The sequence below is a fragment of the Oryctolagus cuniculus genome, chromosome 7, assembly GCF_051225735.1.
Source record: "Oryctolagus cuniculus isolate XC-2025 breed Fujian yellow rabbit chromosome 7, ASM5122573v1, whole genome shotgun sequence".
Classification (NCBI taxonomy): domain Eukaryota; kingdom Metazoa; phylum Chordata; class Mammalia; order Lagomorpha; family Leporidae; genus Oryctolagus; species Oryctolagus cuniculus.
The window spans coordinates 17,968,031-17,986,190 of NC_142873.1; the positions used below are offsets into that span (position 1 = coordinate 17,968,031).

At 43.5% G+C, this 18,160-nt stretch overlaps 2 pseudogenes across 1 annotated transcript in view; one reads left to right on the forward strand and one right to left on the reverse strand.

Annotated features, from left to right (window-relative positions):
• Positions 1 to 15,019, reverse strand: part of LOC127485670 (uncharacterized) — a 102,595-nt pseudogene extending 87,576 nt beyond the window's left edge. Inside the window, exon 1 of the transcript XR_016210297.1 lies at positions 14,274 to 15,019. The product of XR_016210297.1 is annotated as an uncharacterized LOC127485670 (transcript). The remainder of the gene's footprint in view (positions 1 to 14,273) is intronic.
• LOC138850278 (cadherin-4 pseudogene) lies at positions 1,545 to 2,885 on the forward strand (annotated as a pseudogene).
• Positions 15,020 to 18,160: the final 3,141 nt, after the last annotated feature.

Here is an 18,160-nt window from a genome sequence, read left to right on the forward strand (position 1 = left end):
ACCTCCTTTTATTAGTGCTTAAATCCTAGTTCCCTGTGTTCCAATGTCACTACTTGAGAAGAGCATTCTACTTTTTATGGGCAGGAAAAATCATGCCAACAAAAGTATAAGAATTCTATGTATAATTATGAACGACCTTGCAGGAGTAAGCCAACACATTCTGCAGAATGGATAGCCAGAAAGGAGTTGGTATTGAGTCCAATAAAGTGAAAAGGAACTTTGTGAAGAAAGGGAGCTTTAAGGGTGGGAAGGTGATGAGTGAAGAGAGGGAGGAGGGCCAAGTAGATTAAACTAAAGTCACAGTGATGGGACTGCCCCAGACTGTTCACACTGCTTTTGAAACTAAAATTTGATTCCCAAAAAATGACAGATGTTGCAATGTTGGCCAATTAAGAGACAAAAACCTGTAATAATATTATACTCTGCTGGCTATATAACAGTTACTTGAACACAAGTCAGATCATCAAATACTATCCAACATGTATAGGCAATTTGTTACTAAATAAAACATTAAATAAAGTAGAAAAAAAATAGATGTGTATATTAAAATTTATAGGATCAGTCCAAGTTATTTTACTTTGTGAAAAGCAAAGAGGCATAACGTTGTGTAATATGTAATGCATATAATTTTATTCCCATTTTTAACCAAGTGAATTGTTATTTAAATATTGTTAAAACCAATTTAAAACCTTAGAAGTAAAGAGTTTTAAAAGCCACGTGTGAACTCAATAAAAGATCGCACTCTGTGATTGTTTCACATATCCCCCCAACCAGTCTTTTTTTCTCACATATTTCATACACACACATGCATGCATATGAAAACACACATACAAGTGCATGTTAGAACAAGTTTCTCATTTACTGGATTTTCCCAAGAGCAAACAGTACCGAATACGTAAAAACATTTATTTCTGTTTCTATTTTTTTCTTCTTTATTCCCTAAACCCTACATTGATTCTTCAGAGATCCTCATTAAAACTGTATTTGAGAAATGTGAGAAATAAATATTCTGATATTGTTTTTACTTAGGGTTCAATTAAAATGAATTGTATTAAAAATGCAGAATGGCAAGAATGATTGAAACAATGAGTTCTAGAAAAGGAAGAAGTTTTAGACTCAGAAAGAATTCTAGAGTTAATCTCCTCCAACCCCCTCTTTTTTTGGAAATCATAGCCAAGACAGAGGCTTTTGTAACTTGCCTACATCCCCATGATTTCCCATAGAGGAGAAATAACTAACAATATCGTTTCCTTTAGACCAGAAATCATTAGTCTTCAGCCATACTCAGAAATTTAGGTGAGACTGTGTGTGTGTGTCTCTGTGTGTGTTGCTACATAAACCAAATTTCAAATGACGATTTTTTATACCTATATCATCAATTATATTTTCTTTCAATAATTATAATTTCAAATCAATAAATTCTATTCTCTATATCTAGCCAAATTTCAGCAACATTATAACACCGTCAGCCAGCTTTATATAGAAGTTATGCTGAATTAGAGTAAATATAGGAGTCTTTTTACTTACTGAATATAGATCCCTGGATGCCCTTCCAGTCCACGGCGGGGGTGACCATCTCTGTCATGGACATCGACGAGGCGCCCTACTTCCCCTCCAACCACCAGCTGATCCGCCTGGAGGAGGGCGTGCCCCCGGCACCGTGCTCACCACCTTTCCCGCCGTGGACCCCGACCGCGTCATGCAGCAGGCAGTGAGATACTCGGGGCTGTCAGACCCGGCAAACTGGCTGCACATCAGCACGGCCGCCGTGCTGGACCGCGAGTCCCTGTACATCAGCAACAACGTCTACGAGGCCGCCTTCCTGGCAGCTGACAATGGGATCCCTGCAGCCAGCGGCACCGGGACCCTGCAGTTCTATCTCATCGACATCAATGACAACGCCCCAGAGCTGCTGCCCAAGGAGGCGCAGATCTGCGCAAAGCCCAACCTGAATGCCATCAACATCACGGCCGCCGACGCCGACCCCAACATCAGACCCTACGTCTTTGAGCTGCCTTTAGTCCCGGCCGCCGTGCGCAAGAACTGGACCATCACACGCCCGAACGGTGACTACGCTCAGCTCAGCTTGCACGTCCTGTACCTGGACCCGGGATGTACGACGTCCTCATCATCGTCACAGACTCTGGGAACCCCCGCTGTCCAACCTGTCCATCATCAAGGTCCAGGTGTGCCCGTGTGACGAGAACGGGGACTGCACCGTCATTGGTGCAGAGGCAGTGGCTGGTCTGGGCACAGGCGCCACTGCGGCCACCCTCCTCTGCATCGTCATCCTGCTGACCACGGTCCTGCTGTTTGTCTGTGGATGAAGCAGAGGGAGAAGGAGCGCCACGCGAAGCAGCTGCGCATAGAACCCGAGGACGACGTGCGCGACAACATCCTGGAGTAGGATGAGGTGGGCGGTGGTGAAGAGGACCAGGACTATGATCTCAGCTGCAGCAGCCCGAGGTCATGGAGCCCGCCCTGAGCAAGGCCCCTGCGTGCGGCGGGTGGATGAGCGGCCTGTGGGCGCCAAGCCCCAGTACCCGGCCAGGCCCGTTGTGCCCCACCCAGGGGACATGGACAGTTCATCATCGAAGGGCTCAGGACAGCGGACAAGGACCCCACTGCGCCCCCATACGACTCCCTGCTGGCAGCGGACAAGGACCCCACTGTGTCCCCATACGACTCCCTGCTGGCAGCGGACAAGGACCCCACTGCACTCCCATAGGACTCCCTGCTGCTGGTCTTCCACTGCGGCTCCACACAGGCTCTGTCAGCGCCCTCAATTCTTCCAGCTCAAAGGACCAAGACTACGATTACCTCAATGACTGGGGGCCAGGTTCCAGAAGCTGGCAGACCTGTATGGGGGCGTTGACCAGGACTAGCAAGCCTCGCTCTGAGGATGGTAGCCAGGGAATGCCCAGCCCCGCCCGGCAGGGACCCCACCCCCCACCAGGCCCCAGAGTGAGCCAGAGGCACTGTCTTAACTTGAATTTCTAAGAGCAGAAGCACTCTTAAAAAAAGGGGGGGGAGTGCCTTTTGGTACAAAACAAACAAACAAACAAAAGAAAAACCAAAACACCAGGGCCTGGGGAACAATTCAGTGTATACTGGGGTTCTGGTGGAGCTGTGGGGTCACGGGACATACTGAATATTTTATGATATTCAACCCTTACAAGTCATACTGAGTGTGCAAGTATTATCAATGCACTTGTTCTAATAGGATCCTGAAAGCTTGTATTTCACAAAACAGAGTGAGTGACATAATAAACGGCTGTCTACAAATTTGAGCACTTTTTGTATACCCGCTCTAAACTTGAAGCGAAATAATTTTAGCAGCATGAATCTGAATTCAAGGGCAAGTGAACAATTTGCCTGGGGAGCATGCGTCAGGAAATCTGTAGCATTTTATAAGAGGTGGTTATTTAGTTTTGAATTATCTAAATGATTTTATGTATTGCCTCGATTCTCTAGGTAATTAATCATCTTCACAATGAAATGGAATGTCTTACTTAAGGATAAATTTTTCTTGATTTTTAAAAACAAACTGGAAGTCTACTTTCTCCCCTTCCAAAACAACATGAATAATTGAGGCATTTAAATTCACTTTAATATAGAACTAGATAATTAAGCTAAATTTTAAAAATAAACTTAGACCTATGGGAGGAAATGTCCCTACTACCAAAAGCAATTCTAAGGTAACCAACGAAAAATTTATTTCTGAATATCCAGGAAAGCAAGTAGAAAGTAAACCATGAATGTTATTGCTTCACTATTCATTTCTTTATCAAATACCAATTGATGTTCTGGACAATGCATTAGGCAGCGTTGATAAGAAAACATTCTAGCCTCAGTATATTTCTACAGAAGTTACAAAAAAGCAAATTACAGGCTTTCTAAACAGTACTAGTTGAAAATAAACAAAAGAATAAAAGACCTTATGTATAATACACCTTGTTATTTTCCCACATACTCATCACAGAAAATTTTCAAAATGAAAAAATAAAAATGTGAAGAAAATCAAAATGTTCTCAGTATTTCCACCTGCACTGAGTGGAAATAAATATACTAACATTCCTCCACACATTTAAGTACCATATTTATATACATACACATGCAAAATCGAATATACTTTGCATATAATTCAAAATTCAGACACTCAGTTTCTTCTTGGTAGACATTTTCCTTGCTGTTTGTTTCTAATATAAAGAACAGCATAGTAAACACCTTTGGAAACATATCCCTTATTGCTTCTCTGATGACTAATCTCTAACACTGACTTCCCACAGATCACTGAGCCGTACCTGCCAGTATTTGTATCCTTGTGACAGTCCATCCACTTGAATTTTGGTAGGTTCTGTGACTTGGAACAAACAAAATCTGGCAGAAATTAATTGTTCTATGATGTAAGTTCCAAGATCTGGTCTGAAGATATTTTTGGATTCCATTTTGATTTCCTGAAACATTCACTCTTAAGACTTGAGCAACTTTGCTAGCAGTTTAGCAACTCCCAGAACACTGACAAAAAAAAAAAAGCCACACGAAGACACATTAAAGATGAGATGCCACATGAAGGAAAAGTCAGCAAGATAGGGAAAAAGGCAGAGAGGAAGAACAAGAAAGAAAGAGATCAAGAAAAATCACTGAGACTTTAGAGATAGAGACACCCCATTGAAATTGGATTCTCCAGCTCAGCAGTATCTATTGACATCATATCAATCACACTAACTGCCTAGCTGAGCTGTTCCAAAGTGCCTGACATAGAGGCAGGTGTGGCTCATGGGTTAAGCTGCCACCTGCAGTGCAGGCATCTCATATCTGAGTGCTGGAAACAGCAGATTTACCTTTTTATTTTCACATATATTTCATAAATGTAAATTCCCAAAGTACAGCTTTTGCATTACAGTGGATTTCCCCTCCCCCATAACATCCCTCGCACCCACAACATATCAAAATTTATGAGATACAGAAAAAGCAGTGTTGAGAAAAGTTTATAGCAATATGTGCCTACATCAAGAAATTGCAAAGGCACCAAACAAATGAACTATCAATGCATCTCAGGGATCTAAAAAAACTGCAGCAGATCAGAGCAAAAACTAGTAGGAGAAGAGAAATAATTAAAATTAGAGAAGAAATCAACAGAATTGAATCCAAAAACAACATTACAAAATCAGCAAAACGACGAGCTGTTTTTTTTTGAAGAAATAAACAAAATTGACACACTATTGGCCCAACTAACTAAAAAAAGAAGAGATAAGAACAAAATCAATAAAATCAGAGATGCAAAATGGAATGTAACAACAGACACCACAGAAATAAAAAGAGTCTTCAGAAATTAATACAGAGTTGTATATCAGCAAAGAGGGAAATCTATCAGAAATGGATACATTGCTGGAACATATATCCTACCTAAATTGAACTATGAAGACATAGAAAACCTAAACAGACTCATAACAGTCAGAAATTGAATCAGTAATAAAGGCCTTCCCAACAAAGAAAAGCCCAGGACTGGATGGATTACTGCTGAATTCTACCAGACATTTAAAGAATTAACTCCAAGTCTTATCAAACTATTCAGAAAAATCGAAAAGGAGGGAATCCTCCCAAATTCTATGAAGCCAGAATCACCTTAATTCCTAAACCTGTAAAAAAATGCAGCATTGAAAGAGAATTACAGACCAATTTCCCTGATGAACATAGACGCAAAATTCCTCAATAAAATTTTAGCCAATAGAATGCAACAACACATCAGAAAGATCATCCACCCAGACCAAGTGGGATTTATCACTGGTATGCAGGATGTTTCAGTGTTCGCAAAACAATCAATGGGATACACCACATTAACAGACTGCAGAAGAAAAACCATGTGATTATCTCAATAGATGCAGAGAAAGCATTTGATAAAACACAACACCCTTCCTTCTTTTTTTTTTTTTTTTTTTTTTTGGACAGGCAGAGTGGACAGTGAGAGAGACAGAGAGAAACGTCTTCCTTCTGTTGGTTCACCCTCCAATGGCCGCTGCAGCCGGTGCACTGTGCTGATCTGAAGCCAGGAGCCAGGTACTTCTCCTGGTCTCCCATGCAGGTGTAGGGCCCAAGGACTTGGGCCATCCTCCACTGCACTCCCGGGCCACAGCAGAGAGCTGGCCTGGAAGGGGAGCAACCGGGACAGAATCTGGCACCCCGAACGGGACTAGAAACCGGGGTGCCGGCGCCTCAGGTGGAGGATTAGCCTATTGAGCCATGGCGCTGGCCTAAATCCAACACTCTTTCATAATGAAAACTCTAAGCAAATTGGGTATAGGAGGAACATTCCTCAATACAATCAAAGAAATTTATGAAAAACCCATGGCCAGCATTCTATTGAATCGGGGAAAGTTGGAAGCATTTTCACTGAGATCTGGTACCAGACAGGGATGCCCACTCTCACCACTGCTATGCAATATATTACTGGAAGTTTTAGCCAGAGCCATTAGGCAAGAAAAAGAAATTGAAGGGATAAAAATTGGGAACAAAGAATTCAAACTATCCCTCTCTGCAGGTCATGTGATTCTTTATCTAGGGGATCCAAAGAACTCTGCTAAGAGACTACTGGAACTCATAGAAGAGTTTGGCAAAATAGCAGGATAAAAAATCATTGCACAAAAATGAACAGCATTTGTACACACAGGCAATGCCACAGCTGAGAAAGAACTTCTAAAAACAATACCATTCACAATAGCTACAAAAACAATCAAATATCTTGGAATAAACTTAACTAATGATGTCAAAGAACTCTAGAATGAGAATTACAAAATCTTAGAGAAAGAATTAGAAGAGGATACCAAAAAATGGAAAAATCTTCCATGCTCATGGATTGGAAGAATCAATATCATCAAAATGTCTATTCTCCCAAAAGCAATTTATAGATGCAATGTGATGACAATCAAAGCACCAAAGATATTCTTCTCAGATCTGGAAAAATTATGCTGAAATTCATATGGGGACACAGGAGACCTTGAATAGCTAAAGCAATCTTGTACAACAAAAATATAGCCGGAAGCATCACAACACCAGATTTCAGGACATAATACAGGGCAGTTACAATCAAAACTGCGTGGTACTGGTACAGAAACAGAAGGATAGACCAATGGAACAGTATATAAACACTAGAAATCAATCCAAACATCTATATTATATCTATCAATATCTACATTATATCTATCTGTATCTATATGATTTCTGATAGAGGATCTAAAACCAATTCTTGGAGAAAGGACAGTCTATTCAACAAATAGTGCTGGGAAAAATGGATTTCCACATGCAGAAGCATAAAGTAAGATCCCTACCTTACACCTTACACAAAAATCAACTCAACACGGATTAAAGAGCTGAATCTATGACCCGACAGCACCAAATTTTAGAGACCATCAGAGAAACTCTGTAACATATAGGCACAGGAAAAGACTTCCTGGAATAGACTCCAGAGGCACAGGCAGTCAAAGCCAAAATTAACAATTGGGATTACATCAAATTGACAGTTTCTGTATGCAAAAGAAACTGTTAGGAAAGTGAAGAGGCAACCAACAGAATGGGAAATATATTTGCAAATTATGCAACCAATAAAGCTTTAATAAGCAGAATCTACAAAGAAATCAAGAAACTCCACAACAACAAAACAAACAACCCACTTAAGAAATGGGCCAAGGACCTCAATAGATATTTTTCAAAAGAGGAAATCCAAATGGCCAATAAACACATGAAAATATGTTCAGGATCACTAGTCATCAGGGAAATGCAAATCAAAACCACAATGAGGTTTACCTCACCCCAGTTAGAATGGCTTACATACAGAAATCAGGTAACAACAGATGTGGTGAGGATGTGGGGAATAAGGGACACTAATCCACTGATTGTGGGAATGCAAACTGGTAAAGCCACCATGGAAGTCAGTTTGGAGATTCCTCAGAAACCTGAATATAACCCTACCATACAACCCAGCCATCCCACTCCTTGGAATTTACCCAAAGGAAATTAAATTGACAAATAAAAGAGCTGTCTGCACCTCAATGTTTATTGCAGCTCAATTCACAATAGCTAAGACCTGGAATCAACCTAAATGCCCATAAACAGAAGAGTGGATGAAGAAATTATGGGATATGTACTCTATAAAATACTATACAGCAGTCAAAAACAATGAAATCTGGTCATTTGCAACAAAATGGAGGAATCTGGAAAACATGCTGAGTGAAATAAGCCAGTCCCAAAGGGGCAAATAACATATATTCTCCCTGATTGGTGACAACTAACTGAACACCTGAAAGGAAAACTGTTGAAGTGAAATGGACACACTGACAATGACTTGATCAGCCCATGTCCTGACTGTTGAGGAACAACTTATTATTTTATTCCTTTTAGTATTTTTTGTTCTATTTAATACCATTGGTTGAACTCTTTAACAAAAATTATTCTTAGGCGTTTAAATTTAACTGAAAAGTTATCCCTGTTTAACATAAAAGAGTGGGAATAAGAGAGGGAGGAGAAGTACATTTTGGCACATACTCACTCGGACTTACCCCTAAGTGTAGAGTTAGAAACATGCCAGTGTATTCCAATTCAATCCCATCAAGGTGGCATGTACCAATGCCATCTCACTAGTCAAAGTGATCGGTTTCAGTTCATAACTGATCATAATGATAGGATTAAGTGTCAAAGGGATCACATAAACAAGACTAGTGTCTGCTAATACTAACTGATAGAATTTAAAAGGAGAGAATGATCCAACATGTGAAATGGGATACACAGCAGACTCATAGATTGGCAAATGTCCTGAACAACACTCTGGCCACAGAATCAGCCCTTAAGGCATTTGGGTCCGGCTAAAAAGCCCATGAGAGTATTTCAGGCACGGAAAGTCAAGGCACTCTGGCAAAAAAAAAAAAAATGACCTAAATGAAAGATCTCTGTGATTGAGATCCCAGCAAAAAGTATAGGACAGCAAAGAAGAAGGTACCTTTCTCTGAAGGGAGGAGAGAACTTCCACTTTGACTATGGCCTTGTTTAAATAAGATCAGAGTTGGTGAACTCAAGAGGCTTCAATAGCCTTGGAAGCTCTTGACAAGAGCCTCACGTGATCACTGACATCATAAATAAGAGTGTCAATTGTTAAATCAACAACAGGAGTCACTGTGCACTTACTCTCCCTGTGGGACCCCCCTGTTCTTAATGTGTTGTACAATGAAAATTAACAATAAAACTTGTATTGAAACAGTATTTTATACTTTGTGTGTCTGTGTGGGTGCAAATTGTTGAAATCTTTAATTAGTATATACTGTTGATCTTCTGTATATTAAGCTAATTAAAAGTGAATCTTAATGAAGAGTGGGATGGGCTGGGGGTGGGAGGGTGTTTATGGGGGAAGAGCTGCTACAATCCCAAAGTTGTACTTATGAAATTCATATTTATTAAATAAGAGGTTTCTAAAAAGAAAAGCAACGTGACACACAAACACAGAGAAACACATACACACACACACACACAGATTTGAGAGTGAGAGCAAGAGAAAGAGCTAGAGATGTATGTCTGCCATTCAGTGGTTTATCCTTAAATGCCTGTAACAGGTGGACTAGCCAGGTTTGTTTTGGTATGGTGATTCTGGTTTTGTTTGAGAGAATTCCTTCCACTTCAATTTTCTGACATAGTTTCAGAAGAATTTATGCTTATATTTCCTTGAGTACAGGGAAGTCATGAGAGTCCTGGGACCTTCTTTGGACAATCATTTTATGTTGGCACTTTGAATAAATTGGTACACTGCCTTCTGCCCTCCAGTGCTGCGGATGTTAAATTTGCTTATAATCTCCCAGAGAATTTCCAGTCCAGCTCTCTGTGGTGGCCCGGGAGTGCAGTGGAGGATGGCCCAGGTCGTTGGGCCCTGCACCCGCATGGGAGACCAGGAGGAAGCACCTGGCTCCTGGCTTCGGATTGGTGCAGCACGCCAGCCGCAATGCGCAGGCCATAGTGGCCACCTGGGGGGTGAACCAATGGAAAAAGGAAGACCTTTCTGTCTCTCTCTCTCACTGTCTCACTGTCTAACTCTGCCTGTCAAAAAAAAAAAATGATTGTAATATGTCTCCATGAGGATCTCTTTGAATTCACCTAATTTAAGTTTTTGGTGATTTTGATTTTTGTTATAGACATGTATTTCATCAAATTGGGAGATATTTAGCCATTAGCTTCCATGTCTTTTCTGATCATAACTCTATTTCCTCTCCTTTTGTTGACTCACACAACGATCCCCCCTGATGGTGTCACACATGATTTTTAGGCTCTGCTCTCTTGAATTTTTTCTGTTTCTTACGTCTGCTTATTTTCTTTGTTCTGTCTTCAATTTTGCTGATTCTTTCATCTGTTCAGATCTGCTTCTGGATCCCTCTAGTGAACTTTTCATCCCCGTTTTTGTACTTTTCAGCTCTTAGAATTTTTTCTTTCTTCTGTTTCCTTTCTCTTTAATGACATTCTTATTTTGTTTATACATAATTTTCTTTACATTCTCCACTTTAATTCTTTGCACATTTTATTCACTATTAAAGTCTTCATCTACTATATCTGCCACCAAGCCCTATTCAGGTACAGTGTCAGTTGATTTTTTTCTTTTTGATGGACCACAGATTTCTATTTCTTTATATACCTTTGAATTTTTATTGACAAGTGGACATTTGAATCTAATAATATGGTAAGTCTGGAAAGCAGATTTTCCCTATTCCCCAAGATGTGCTATTTTTGTTCATTTTTCTTGATTATTTATAATAAGCTTTCACTGTGCTTTTAGAAGCTTGAGATGTTAACTTAAGACCTGCTTGGGTCTTTTCTGAGCTCTTCTTTGAGCATGCAGTCACTTTCACATTTTCCCCAAGTAAGCAGTTGTTTTTCAATATTCTAATCTCCTTTAAAGCATGGCTCACAAAAAGGAAAATGAGAACAATGGAGAAAAAAATATGTCGTCCTTTTGACTTTACTGGATATTTCGGCTGTGGGGGGGGGGATTTAGCACAATGGGGGTAGGTACAAGAAAAATGCCTTCCAATTTTTGAAGATACTTCTCTGGCCAGATGTAGCACTCAGTGATCACAGCACAGATACTGATTTTTGAAGGATAAGGCATGATTTTGTCCAGGCATTTCCTGAATGCTTCCTGCAAGCTGCTCCAAGAGCATGAGCACAGCTGCTGCCAAGGAGCTGACAGTGGGGGATGGGGAATTTGTGGCTGTTCCTGCACTGAAAGCTGAAATTAAGCACAATGTACCGTCCAACCATTTCACCATATTTGCAAACACTTAACAGAGTACAGAATTTTAAGTATTTGAAGTATTTACAACTGACAATATAATTGTTTTATAGGTTGAGAGATTCCTAGTGCTTTCTACTCATCATCTTCTTATAATGTTCTCCCTCAGCTTTTAAAGAAAACTTTAATGAATGCAAATTTTATAGGTATGACTTTAGGAATGTGGAGATTCCTCCCCCTGTACTTGCCCTCCCACCCCCACTCTTCTCCCACCTCCTTCTCCCTCTCCCATCCCATTCTTCATTAAGATTCATTTTTAATTAACTTTATATACAAAAGGCGGTGCTGAAGCAGCTGAGTGACGCTGGGACTCCCTGAGACTGGCTGACAGGTGTCACTGGGGAACAGGGCAAGCACTCTGCTGGTAGCTCTCTTACTAGGGAACACAGAAGCTCAGCAGTGTTGTACTGCAGCATATGTTATTCTGTTATAGAATCCAAAACAAAACCTTTTAAGCCACATCCTGTCCAGTTTTCAACAATTTGCACACACACCCACACACAAAATACTGTTTGAGAACAAATTTTGCAGGTAATTCTCATAGTACAGGTCATTAAGAACAGAGGTCCTACATGGGGAGTCAGTACACAGTGATTCCTGTTGTTGATTTAACAATTAACACTCTTATTTATGACATCAGTGATTACCAAAGGCTTTTGCCATGAGTTGACAAGGCTATGGAAGCCTTCTGAGTCCACAAACTCCATCTGTATTTAATCAGGGCCATAAGCAAAGTGGAAGTTCTCTCCTACTTTCAGAGAATATTACATCCTTCTTTGATGGCCCCTTATTTGCACTGGTGTCTCACAGAGATTCTTCATATAGGCTCGCTCTCTCTTTTATTTTTCCACTTGGTTTCCATGCCTGAAATGCTGGACAAATTGTCAAGTTTCCCAATACACACACTCACACTTTTACATCCAGTATTCCAACTACAGATTTACTAACTTTACTTTATGTAAAATAGCTTGTACCATTTACTTTCATCCTCAGATACCATGGTAAAGACTCTGTTGATGGAAATTCAAGAGAAACTTTCAGGACGACTTCTCTCACTCCTTATCTCTATCTATTGATTCCATGCAATATCCTACTTTGTTACGTAACACTAAAATCACCAAGCGCACACTTAGTCACACAAACCCAGAGCAGGAACTCTGATTTCTACATCTACCCAATGACATGTAGGCAGATTTCCAGTTCATTATAGAGCAACGCTCTTTGACATGCCACAAGTTACAACTATGCAGTTGTTTTGACTGGAAAACAAAAGGGCCAAATCATACTACCTACAGTAAAGCTTCCCCCTCACCCCCAAAGAAACATAAACATACATTATTCTTCCAGACCATGCATTTTACACATCCAAACATCCTCTTGATGCTGTCAGGAACTCTACCCTTGAAGTCTGACATGTATTTCTAGTTAAAAGGTATAACCATCCCATTGCTACCCTAGCAATGCACCCCAATTCCAGGCATCCCTGCAAACCTAATCCTCTTGATGTTAGCTTCCCACCAAAACTCATTCAGTTTGGGGTATGCAAACATCCTTCCCCAATTACATATCAAACATGTGAAAACTGGACAGGATGTGGCTTAAAAGGTTTTGTTTTGGATTCTATAACAGAATAACATATGCTGCAGTACAACACTGCTGAGCTTCTGTGTTCCCTAGTAAGAGAGCTCCCAGCAGAGTGCTTGCCATGTTCCCCAGTGACACCTGTCAGCCAGTCTCAGGGAGTCCCACGTCACTCAGCTGCTTCAGCACTGCTCTCTGAACAGCTTCTGCCACAGAGTGGTGCAGTCTTAACAGGTCTCTGGCACACCAAGTCCATTGCTAAAATAAGGGAACCGTGAGTGAACAATGCTCTTTCCTTTCATGAAAGCCAAATCATTAGGTATTAATTAACGGAAGGACAAAAGACCCCCAAATGTCTACCTAAACTTAACTAATTGGCCATCACCAGATACAAATTGAGAAGATCTGACACACTTTGTATTATAGGCAGATGGAGCATGGCCTGGTGCTGACTTTTGTGAAAATTCAATTAACCCAACCATCCAGTAGATGCATAAAGACAGAGGGAGAACGCTGTTAGTTGTATTAGAATTGGTGATGTGTAATCATGAGAATTTGTGGTTTGCGAAGAATACCATATAATCACTAACACATAGCAGGTTATCAGCAAGTTATACAGATGTTTTAGATCACAGGAATTATTTTACAAATGCCATAAACGAAATGCTACCTTAGAAGGGTAGTGAAATTTTTCAGCTGATTTCGCCAACCTGATCCTACCAGGCACCCCTGGGGCAAGCACACTTCAATGGCCTAACGGGAAAAGGTGTGGGAAACCGGCTGCGACGCTGATCTTCCCAAAGCCTTCTCCAGGGCCTTCCACACGCCACTCCGTAATTTTGTTCAACGAAACATTAGCGTTCTCACACCCAGAGAGACTCACAAGGTGCACACTGCACCCATCTGCGGGACAGGGCGTTCCCCAAAAACTCCCGCCAGCTCTGTGGGCGACCATCCTGCCTGCCCGCTCTCCACATGCACCAAGCCGCGACCATCTCCACACTCGGGGCGCCCAGGCCCAGTCCTGTCCGACCCGTCCTCCTTCCCAGGAAAAAGCCCCCACGGGGCGGCCCAGCACCAGCACCTCCTCGCCACAGCCAACTTCAAGCAGCCACACGCGGAGAAAGCCACCGACACGTTTTGGGCCACGCAGTGAAGCAATCCCCAAAAAGCTAAATGAATAAAAGCTTCAGGCCGCCCCAACCGAGGCGCACACTTGGGCTTTTCACCGCAGCAGAGCCCAAGACGCCGCCAGGAAGCGTGGGAGCCGCGAAGCCTCCCTTGCAAGGGGGCCGCCTCCGTCCCGCCGCCGTGGAAGCCCCGCGCGCCCCTCCCCGGCGGAGCACGCGCCCGGGCGCCAGCAACTTACCACACCGCTTCCACAGCATCGGCCTACCCCTTTCTTGAGGTTCCGGAAGAGGCTCGGAAGGCGGCCGGTGCGCGGCTGCTGCTGCTGCTGTTCGTCTCCGGCTCCATGAAGAAGATGTACCTGCTGTCCTCCTTGAGCCTCCCGCAGGACGGGGAAGCCGGGTGGCCCCAGGTCCCCAGGCGCACCGTGAGCAGAGTCCTTCTTCAAGCCCGGCTGTCACCGCCCACACCTGGTGCACCTTCACCAGACAGGGCGCCTCCTCCTCCGCAGGCTCGCCGGGGCTGGGCGCCGGGGTCGTGGGCTGGGAGGGCAGGGTCCCGTGGGCGGCGGACAGCGGGTCTTCGGCGGGCAGCCCCAGCGCCCCCGCCCGGCGGCTGGCGGCTGGCGCTCGGCGCCCCACGCCCCTGCCTCGCCGGCCGCCGCCGCCGCGTTCCTGTCGAGCGCCCCCTGCTGCCGCCGCGGCGGGCGCACCTTTCCCTGGATCACCGCGGCGGCGCGCTGAGCCGGCTCCTGCACGGAGCCCGCGCTGGGCGGGGACGAGTAGCACACCGAGCCCCCGCGGGAGCCGAGTCGTCGCCGGCCGCCGCCCCCGGCGCCAGGGCCGCGGTCCCCAGCAGCAGCACCAGCTGCAGCAGGAGCGGCGGCGGCGAGAGGGCGGCGGGGCCCGGACTGCCGGAGCGGAGAGGGGCGCGTCGCCATCTCAAGGTGTGAGGTGCGTGCAGGCTGCTGGCTGTTGGGTCGGACTCTGCCTCGCTCTCTGGCGCTGCCTCCCTTTTCCTTCTCCTCCTCCCCTCTCCCTACCCTCCTCCTTTTATTTATTTATTGGGGGTGGGTAGGAATGTTGTTTATGGGAAGAGGTGGGGAAGAAGTGGGTGGAATCACAGAAAGGCGAAAAGGTGTGAGGGGAGGAAAAAAAAAAAAAAAGCAAAATTAAGAAAAAAAAGCCGCTGCCGCCGCCTCGGCTGCAGGGAGCGATAGGTTCCGCGCCGCCGCGCCCGAGCCGCGCTGTCGGGGCTGCTGTCGCAGGAGGACGATGCGGAGGTGGCGGAGCTGCTCGGCGGGTTACGGTCCTTTGTGTGAAGTGATGCTGCGGCGGCTGCTGCTGGGGCTGAGAGCGAGCGGAGCGGGAGCGCGGGAGGGAGCGCGCCCTGGAGGCAGGGCTGCGTGCCTGGAAGTCGCTGGGTGGCCGAGGGGGCGCCCTGCGCCTCGTCGCCCTGAGCCTCGTCGACCTGTTTACCTGTGGTGGGCTCCCGTCGCGCCTCCCTGCCCCTTGCTGCTTCGGAAGCCCGGCCCGCCGGTCGCTCCCGCTGGGTCTGCCCTTTCCCTCGCTGTCAGCGCGGCAGCTGCTGCTGCTGCTGCAATGGGAGGACGAGGTGGCGAACAGGCTGCAGTCCGAGTGGGCTGCGGAGATGGACTGGGGCTGGGAGGTGACGCTTCAGGAGCAGGGACCTGTCAGGGAGCGCAGGACAGCACCGACGCGGGTGCAAGGCAGGCCGGGCTGCGGGGCGCTCAGCCAGGCACGCGGGACGCGCTGACAAGTTTCAGGTGAACCGGTGTCTTGACAGTCAGAGGAAGCAACATGCTGTGGTAGACCAGCAATTAAACTAACTTATCACACCTTTTTCTCATGTGTGACGTCTCTGACTCCGTGCCTCAGTCACTGCAGGCTTCGTGACACCTGCGATTTCTTTCCTCCAAACTCCTGTTCCCCGAGATTTCTTAACAAATGTGCTACTGCTGAGAGGAGCTTAGCTTGAACAAAAGATTTGCTTGGTCAGGACATGTTGTATGAAGTTTATGACACTTTAACACTTAAATGCAAATCTGTAAGTTTTGATATGAGGTAAGGTCATCTTCACTCATTCCCAGAATTTTTTGATTTCTCTCACAACACACTGTTTATTTAGAAGCATGTTGTTCAGTCTCCAGGTGTTTGCATACATTCTTGAGATTCTCGAGTTGTTTGTTTTGAGCTTTAATCCGTTGTGAACCGAGAAGGTGGATGGTATGATTTTGATTTTTTTGAATTTGCTGAGACTTGCTTTATGGCCTAGTGTATGGTCTATCCTAGAGAGAGTCCATGCGCCACTGAGAAGACTGTGTATTCTGCAACCGTGGGGTGAGAAGTTCTATTGATATCAGTTAGGTCCATTTGGTCTATAGTGTTAGTTAGCTCTGTTGTTTCCTTGATGATTTTCTGTTAGATCTATCCATTGATGAAAGTGGGATGTTGAAGTCCCCCATTACTATGCATCAAAGTCTATGTCTCCCTTTAGATCTGTTAACAGTTCTTTTAAATAGCTACTCTCTCTAATGGGGTGCATATACATTTATTATAGTCACATCTTCCTGTGTATTGATCCTTTAATCATTACATAGTGTCTTTCTTTGTCTCTTTTAGCAGTTTTGTGTTAAAGCCTATTTTGTCTGATATTAGGATGGCTACACAGCCCTTTTTTCCCATTATCATGGAATATCTTTTTCCACCCTTTCATTTCAGTGTACATGTACCTTTGTTGGTTAGGTGTTTCTTGTAATAAGCACATAGATGGTCTTGTTTTTTAATCCATTCAGGCAGTCTGTATCTCTTAACTGGAGAGTTGAGGCCATTTACATTCAGGTAACTATTGATAAGTAACTACTTGATCCTGTCATTTTTCTGTGAATAATCCTATTGTTTACTTTGGATTTCTTTTGTAATTTTACTGGTTTTCACTGTGTTTGTATTCTTTCTTGATGATGACTTTCTTGATGTGTTTCTGTGTGTAGCACATCCTTATGAATCTTTTGTAAGGTTGAATGCATGGTGATAAATTATTTCAATTTCTGTTTCTTATAGAAGGTCTTTATTTCACCTTCATTCATAGATGAGAGCTTTGCAGGGTACAGTATTCTAGGTTGACAGTTTCTTTCTCTTCCTATTTGGACTATATTTTGACATCATCTTCTAGCCTGTGGGGTTTCTGATGAGAAGTCAGTTGTGAGTCTAATGGGAGATCCTCTGATAGTAATCTGACATTTTTATCATGCACACTTTAGAATCTTTTCTTTATGCTTAACTGTGAAAAGTCTAAGTACAATGTGTCATGGTGAGGTGAAGATCTCTTCTCATTATCTGTTAGGAGTTCTATGTGCTTCCTGTACTTGGACATTTGTTTCTTTCTCCAAGTAATGGAATTTTTCTGTAATTATTTTATTGAGTAGGTCTTCTAGTCCTTTTTCTTTTCCACACCTTTAGAAACTCCTAAGACCCATATGCTGGACATTCTTCCAAGATTTGTCTTCTAACTCAGATATTCTTTCTTCTGTCTCATCAATTCTGTTGTTATAGGTTTCCACTGCATTTTTATTTGATCAGTTGAATTAATCATTGTAGTATATCATTTTCATTTCTTTTTAAAAATCTCAATTTCCTGGAAAAACTTTCATTCATATCATATATGGTTTTCTTAGTTCATGGATTTGCTTCCAATTCTTTTGAGTAAAACTATGATTAATTTTTTGAATTCCATTTCTGGTATTGCCTCAATATTCATCTTCTCATTATAATATTGGAATGTTGTGTACCTTTGGGGGGGTCATAGTGTCTCCCTTTTTCTTGTTTCTTGAAGTTCTGCATTTAGTTTTAGGCATTTGTAGAATTTTTGTCCCCTCTGATGGCTTTTATCTTTGAGCTAAGCCTCTGTGGCTTAGTGGTTTGTCTACACATCAAGTGAATACCAAGAGGTGTGTGGTGAGTGTGGCCAAGGAGCTCTGGTCAGTGCTCCAGGATGGGGTGAGTATCCAGGGTAACACCCAGGTTGGGTGTGGTAGCTCTCTTCTGGTTAACTGGATAGAGAGGAGTGGTCACCTTTGTTGATGTAACCAGTCCTTGGTCACCTTTTGTT